The 8063-nt window shown below is 34.0% G+C and overlaps 1 pseudogene; it reads left to right on the forward strand.

Annotated features, from left to right (window-relative positions):
• The first annotated feature begins 6424 nt into the window (after positions 1-6424).
• On the forward strand, positions 6425-6524 carry LOC138809342 (U6 spliceosomal RNA; annotated as a pseudogene).
• The last annotated feature ends 1539 nt before the right edge of the window (positions 6525-8063 follow it).

Raw genomic sequence — 8063 nt, forward strand, 5'->3', positions numbered from 1 at the left:
CAAATGTTTCTTGCATGCTATTTGCCTAGAATATTCTTTCATGAGAGTTATAATTAGAACTCAGTTAGTAGATAATTCCAAAACTTCATGTATAAAATGATAATGTGAATGATAATGTGAATAATGTAGACAGAGTTGGCAAAAAATGGATGATATTAATTTATAAATTTAGAAAAAGGGCGATTTTTTGAGGCTTTTGTATAACATGGTATGAAGAGAATAATTGTGTGACATCTTCTTTCTTCTACCTGTATGTAAGACAGGAAGCAATTTCCTTAATTACGTGCCTCTGTATACAGTGAGAAAAATGCTAGGTTTGGGATTTGTTTTATTTTCGTTTTTGTTTTATTTGTTTGTCCTAGGGCTTGAACTCGGGGACTGGACACTGTCTCTGAGCCTGTTTATGCTCAAGGCCCGTGCCCTACCACCTCAAACTCAGCTCACTTGTGTCTGGCTTTTCCTAAGAACTTTATTGGAGATAAGAATCTAGAGAACCTTCCGGCCTGGGTGGGCCTTTGCCAATGTCTAGTGCATTGGGGTCCCTGGGTAAGGGTAACGAAATCACCAGGACACTGGGAATGCAGAGTGCAAACAGCAATTGCCACTACATGCTGTGCTTTATTGTTAGTGGTATTTAACGACAAGCAAGCATGATCTTTGCCAAAATTTGGTCAGAAGACATTGACACAAAAATTTCAACAAGTACATTTTTACTTGACCTATGAGACAATATCTTGGTATATTATTATCTAAACTATTTTAGTGCAAGCTCAAACCAGTCAGGAAAATGCTTGACTAGCTGTTCATCTATGATTAAGCAAGAAAAAGAGCTACTTCCTCAGCTCCCAGGAGTCTGTGACATGTGTTTTGAGATATGGAGAGAGAACATTTTCCCTCTCTAGCCCGGCATGCCAAGAGCTTTCCTAATACTCAAACTCGGTCTTCAGATAATCCTGAGGCCGGAGCCTGCATCATTCTGCCCCTTCAACCTAGACCCTGAGTCTTCACAGGCTTTTAACTGTAATCTTACAATCTTAGCATCCTTATTATCTATGATATTTAAAAAGTATAAATATAAATAATATTTCCAAGAATACCAGTGGAGGAAAAATGATGCAACCCAGTTTATAGTGGTGTTCTTTCCAGAACACGGAGGGCATCACATTAGCAGAGGTGCAGTGTATTTTCACAATGGAGATAAGCTATTCTTGATGTGAATTAAGGGAATTTTGAGGTGCACCCTACAAGTTGGAAACTGGTGGTCTAGGATGACTTTATGGCATAAATCTTGTGATTGATGGTCAAGAAATAATAGCTTAATCTGACAAACAACTGCTTACTCTTGAAGAATTAATTATAACATGCTTCATAGTTTTATCCTTTATCAGAATGTGGCTCTTTTTCTGTTCACTTCTCAGTCTGTAACACCCCATTGGAAAATGCACCTATTGCAGAATTACATAACATGCAAACAGGTATATTTTGAATCTCTCAGGAATGGAATGTTCAGAATTTGAAAATGAGTAGTTATTAGTCATAGGAATTTTGAAGAACACATACATTCTGTCCTCTTAACAACTTATTAACTTTTAAAAGTTATGGGTTTCCATAGAATTAAACTGTTTTCTCTTTTAGTATAAGAAAGTACTAAATTTATTCTATTTTCAAAATATTGGCAAGTATATTGTGAAAAAATTTTCTAGTTGGATATCATTCAAGTTGATGACCCTCTGATAAAGAAGAGGTAATTAATTCAAATTAGATGCTAAATAATACTGATTTTTAAAAAGTTACTACATAAAGAATAATATTTACTATACCAAAACAGTGAAATTTTATTTCATCAGCTTATTTTTTAAATTTAATTTTAATGTGAAAGTGATGTGCACTGGGGTTATAGCCATTGGAAGGTACTGAATACATAACTTTTCAAACTTGTTATCCCCTCTCTCATTTTTCTCACAGTTTTTCCTTCATCACAATACCCCTCAGACGTTGTAATGTACATTTCCAACTTATTGTCTTGTGAGAATTGCTATTGCATTGGTTTGCTCTTTGTCCTTTGCCTCACCGTTTTTTTTGTACCTGTTCCCTTAACTAATTAAGGTAAATGTATACAAAATACACAGGGTACCAAAATCAAACACAGCAGAGGATAAACCTTAGGGGAAAATCTCAAAGAAAATAGAAATCACATAGTTCATCAAAACAACAACTGCAAATAAATATTTCTTTTTCCATATCTTGGAGTTCATTTTGCTCAGCATCAGCTTATATGGTCATATATATGCATAACAAAGGCACTGGAAAATAGTAGTTTCATGGATACTATATCATGAAAACAACATGTTAACTCTTTTTGTTGGTAAGGGCGGGATTATGATTGGTGAATTCACGATTCTGATAAAGGAATTTCAAAAGAGCTTTAAAATTTATGACAGGTAAATTTTAATTGTTCAAACTTTTTAACAACTTAGCCTATTAAGAACATTTAAAATTGTCTGGGAAAATAGGCTTTCATGCAAAGAAATCCGTGTAGACTTAGTTGAGAGGGAGCAATGTGGGTGAATATGGCTCATTTTCACAGTAAACAAACAAGCCTCACAAACCTTGCTGTAAATCCTGTAGGTTCTCTTGAGAATTGTCCTTACCCAGGAAATATACTCTCACTGTGTGAAACAAGGTTGCAGTGGAATTTAAATTCAAAGTTCTTTTTAAAAAAGACATCAAAATTTGTGAATTGACATTTAATTACTAAACAGTAATTCTCTGAAAAAGAAGGGAAGATGTAATTCAAAATCACTTACTTTAATAAAAGTATGAGAAAAGAGTAGTGAAGGTAGTGAAGAAAGGTGAGAGAACCCATACAGGACTGTTTTCTCTCCAGTGGTGTAATGGGATCTTGACCTTGTTTCTTCCATTCTATCTTCACAAGCTATAAAGTGTAGCTCGGGACTGGAGTAACCAGTTTAGATAAAGAATACTCAAAGTGTGGGGGCTGGGAAAGTGGCTCAGGGGTAGAGCGCTTGCCTTGCATGCCTGAGGCCCTGGGTTCGATTCCTCAGCATCACATAAGCAAAAAGAAAAAAGCCGGAAGTGGAGCTGTGGTTCAAGTGGTAGATCGCTAGCCTTGAGCTGAAGAGCTGAGGGACAGCGTCCAGGCCCAGAGTTCAGGCCCCACGACCGGACCCCCCCAAAAAAAGAGAATACTCACAGAAGAAAATATTTGCAGTCGATGTAGGTGATTTATAACCTTTGACAATCTATTCAAATCTGTTCAAGATTCTCCCCTACCCCAAACTGCCCTCTTTGGACAGCTTTGTTTGTTTTCCCATGACTGCCCTTCATTAACTGATTAAAATTTTGTGAGCTCATATACATACTCTCTAAGCATTGCTGTTTGGTTGTGATTTTTGTGTGTTTTTGTTTGTAGTTGTGTTTTTAACTGAATTTCAAAAGGTTGTGCATTTGTGTTACAATTAAATATGTCCACCTAATTGTCCAATGCTCCTGGATCAGAGTCACTCCTTCTATCATTCTCAACCAACCCTTTCTCCAAGATTTATTGCAGATTTAGGACTTCCTTTATTACATGTGTACATTGAGTATTCTAGCTGTACTTGCCCCTTGTTCCATTTTTCATTCATTTTATGTCTTTACTATTATTCCTTTCTGGTTTCAACTTCCTGATAGTCGTTCTGTTAAACTGTCTGTTAATACATTCCAAGAAGTTTCAATCCCACATACATTTGAAATGATGTCAGCTTATATTTCCATAATTCATTCATCTGCAATAACAATTTGCAAGACTGGAGACGTGAAGCACCAAGACATGATTTTATTCTCATCGTTTTGGAAGATTAATCTTTAGTCAACAAGAAAGTTTAAACATCACTTAGAATTTATAGCTAACTACCAGTTTTTATAAATGGCTTTGTACAATGGTGTGTGATTATTTTATTTTACATGGGATGATATTTTCTACTACCTATAAATTTTGGAAAAAGAAGAAAAATAAATTTACTACTGTAGAGGAATATGATAACAATAGAAGACAGATTTTATGTTTGTCACATCTCTGATCAGTACTCATATTCAAGACTTAAAGTCATATTTCTTACTATGTTAGACAGATAGGGAAAATATATGATAAGGCAACACATGATAAGGCAACTATTAGTGACTTTTTAAAATGTACCTTCTTATATGATGAAATTTACTTTATTAGCTAATATTTGGGTTTGAATTATGGGAGGCTGATGTATTTAACACATTTCTGGAAGGCACCTACTGAACAACGCAAATGGTGCGAGATACTATTTCTACACTTTAATGAATGGTTGAACTTATTTGTCATTAGTGCTGGGTAAACAAATCAACTCTATTGTAACTTGATTCCTACACTTGAAAAACTTAATGTCACTATCATCTACTTGTCAAGTGTTATTTTGGTGAATATGATTATAAAAAGTTTATTTGAAAAGGAATATACTTTCAAGAGATTAAATGTATGTTATCATTGGTTTGAGAATGACAACATTTTTAGACTACAGAACCAAGTTTTACTGAAGTACCAGTGTTTTGAAGTACTAAGGGTCTTCTCAATTAATGGTTTTCGAAATTATATTTGAACTCCAAGTCAAGATTTCCTAGCCTTGGTAGAACAATTATGGATCTAACATTCAGGAATTATTTTTCGGCCTACTTATGCTGGACTGAAATCTTCCATTCATCATTAGGAGAGGGGTATTAAAAATAATCTTGTGAAATTTGTGATTTTGTTTACTCATATGGGCTGGTCATCTGTAAATTGAAAGTTTGAACTACAGTACTTTCTGTCATATTTTGTGATCTCATCTTTCATTTTAAGTTGCCTTTCATTTCACAATTGTTTACTGCTAATTCCTGCAAGGAATTGGGCACTGAAATATTATAGGAAATGAGAAAATGAGATGGGTCTTCAATTACTTTCTCTTAGCATGTTGCATGGGCCAAGGTGAGAAGTCTTGCCCATGTTATCTGATGATGCAGGTAACTGGGACCTGATATCCTCATACCCATGGGTACTGCAGAAGAATAATAGCTTTTAGGCATCATATCAGCAAAAATTTGGGTATAATCAGTAAGAACGCTTCAGAAATATGGAAAAAAAACACTTTGGGACTAGCGAGTTAACACAAGAAACACATCAGCAGTGTAAAATCTCTTCTAGATTAGAGGAAAACAATACTGCTTTTTTTTTTACTATGTGAATTCAGAAGACCAAGAACACTTAGAAGGTATCACAAGTTTATACCGAAGACATTGCATTGATACTTTTTATATTCTAATATATATTCTAAACCTAATTATTTATGTTCCAATCTATTTATGGGAATAATTTTAAATTTATTTGTCAAATTACCAATGAATTCTAGTAAGATTCACTGTGTGAAATTTAAGATCAGCACATATAAATATAAAATATATATGTATATATAATACAAGAAATTGTTATGCAATGTTCCGTTGTGGTTAGGGCATCAAAGGCAACTCTGTTTTAAAGTATTATTCCATTATCTCTACCTCAGTTTTTGGTAGAGTTAGACCTAAAACTTTACCATTTGTAAATTTACAGCCTGGAGGCAAGAGGAAACACTTTGTTTAAAACATTACCAATTTAAGGCCTAATATCGAGGAAAAACATATGGACTTCTCCAGGAGTTTTGGAAATATTTGGTGATAGAAAGTCAGTAGTGCAAGTTCCTGCCTGGTTGGATGGTAGACAGGCCAGGATATTAGGTAAACATGAATATGAACATTTTTTTACATTCTTGGCTTTAGCTAGTTTTGAAATGATAGGAATAATAAACAATTATATTTTGATAAAATACCTTCTATTCTGAAGAATTAAGTCTGAAGTGTTCATATCTCTATGAACCCTTGTAACTAAGATTAGTTTTGTTCCAGTAAGACAATCTATGCTGTCAGGTAAGATATTCTGGTTGGTCTGTTCCTACATGGAAGAAGGGTGAAGGGACAGAAAGACATTTGTACCACTGAGACCTCATTTAGAAAATTTTAAGCTGCAGAAGTTTAGAAGTAGCTCTTAAGCAAGGCTTACTTTGAATCCATTAGCTCCACAAAGCTAACTCAGTTGATAAATAAGTACTTGAAAAGCCATTACCTTTGAACTTAGCTATAAAGGCTTCAAAATATGATCAAATTTAAAATGAAAACGACAAAATAGTCATTGACAAAAAATTGCAAATATGAGCAATCGACCAAACAATATAAGTTTCTTCCACTATACATAGAAATTTAGAGAAATAAGATCAATAGCATTTTTAGTAACAATAAAGGTTCCTTGTTACAAATAGGCAACCAAGGATATATGCCTGTATAAAGATTACATCGTTAACTACTTAAATTTAGAGGATACTCCATGCTTCAGCAGCAAGTCTACACAAATTACAACAATACAGACATTAACATGGCACTTGCACAAGGATGGCATGAAAATATGTGAATTATTCCATATTTTTCATTCTTCAAATGCAATGAAAAACAGTTATTAAAAAGTTGATTACAAAAATACAAGTGTAACAAAACCTGTAATTCATAGAATTAAAGGTTAGTTTGACATCAGTGTATTAAACTTTCACCTTCGAAAGGCCCTTACATAGCATAACCTTTACAATACTTGAAATTAGATAACATTATCTTTTTATCCCAAAGAAATAAAATAATATAAAGACTTAGGAAAAAGGAATCTTAAACTTTTCCTATATGGAAAGTAATCTGAAAGGACACATTTATTAATGAACCTATATATTATAAAACAATGTAGACTTCAAAGTATTATATCTAGAAGACAATGAAATAGATTATGGACTTTATACAAACATAGATACTTTTTTCAGACAATCACCAGGAATATCTTTAATTTCTATACTATTCTTTTCAACAGATAAGATAAAATTAAAAAAATCACAAACTCTGCAGAAATCATTATAGATGCATACAAACAACTCTTGAATACATTTTGTCATCAAAGTCAGGCAATTCACGTGGAAGAATAACATGGAATCCATAAACTTTTAAATTAAGATCTTGCTGTTATTTTGTATTATGAAAATATTTTGTAGGGACAGAAAGGATGGACTGGCACTTTTGAAATTTAAGAAACTTAACCAAACCATGACTACATAGGAGAACAATTTGTACAGCCTTCCACAACTTCAAAGAGTTAGTGATACATACTTATGCTTTTGGCAATATCAAATGCAGTTTCTTCCAAGTTGTTCTTCAGTCCGGTTTGAAATCATGTTTAAACAGAAGGAGATACAGCGTATCTTTGCTATTTCTATCCCAAGAAACAATATTTAAGGAGGTCAAGAGGCCTTTAGTTTGGGGATTGGTATCTGCATCGTGATGAAGTAAGAAAGAATCCATTCTGGTATTATTCCACATGTACGCACTGTGCAGGGGTGCCAAGCCATTCAGAATTCTTGCATGAATATCTGCCTTGAGCTACCAACTCATGGACAATGTCAAAATGTCCACTCTAGGATTCCCGATGAAGAGGGGTATACTTACCTCATTTCTAGTATACATATGAGTGGCCTTTTTGGAAAGTAGTCTCAGCACTATAGTAAGCCGATTAATTTCAGCATCTCAAAGAAGAAATTTGCATGGATTCTTCTCCATTATTTTCTTGCAATTGATACCTTCCTCACGTTTTCATCTTGTTCCTTGTCTTCATCAGAATTGCCTAACCAGAGACTTTGAGTACCAGTGGGAATGAGGTGTCCATGTATTTCCCCAATAGTTCACGTAGGTTGAAATGGTCAGAAAAATCCGGTGAATTTTCTGCATGTTTTTTCACCATGATTTATTTTCTCTTTTTCCATTTTTACTATTTTAAATTATGGTAAGTGGGGAGTACTGAATTGATAGAGAGCAGAGGAAAGATTTTCCTCCGTATTAAAATGCAGACTGAAAATGAGGGACAGTGGTGTCTTCATATGCAGCTTATTCTAGGAAGGAGAAAATAGGAAACAAAGCCTACTATGTAAATGATT

Source organism: Dipodomys merriami, unplaced genomic scaffold, assembly GCF_024711535.1.
Source record: "Dipodomys merriami isolate MVZ:Mamm:240054 unplaced genomic scaffold, mDipMer1.0.p SCAF_492, whole genome shotgun sequence".
NCBI lineage: Eukaryota > Metazoa > Chordata > Mammalia > Rodentia > Heteromyidae > Dipodomys > Dipodomys merriami.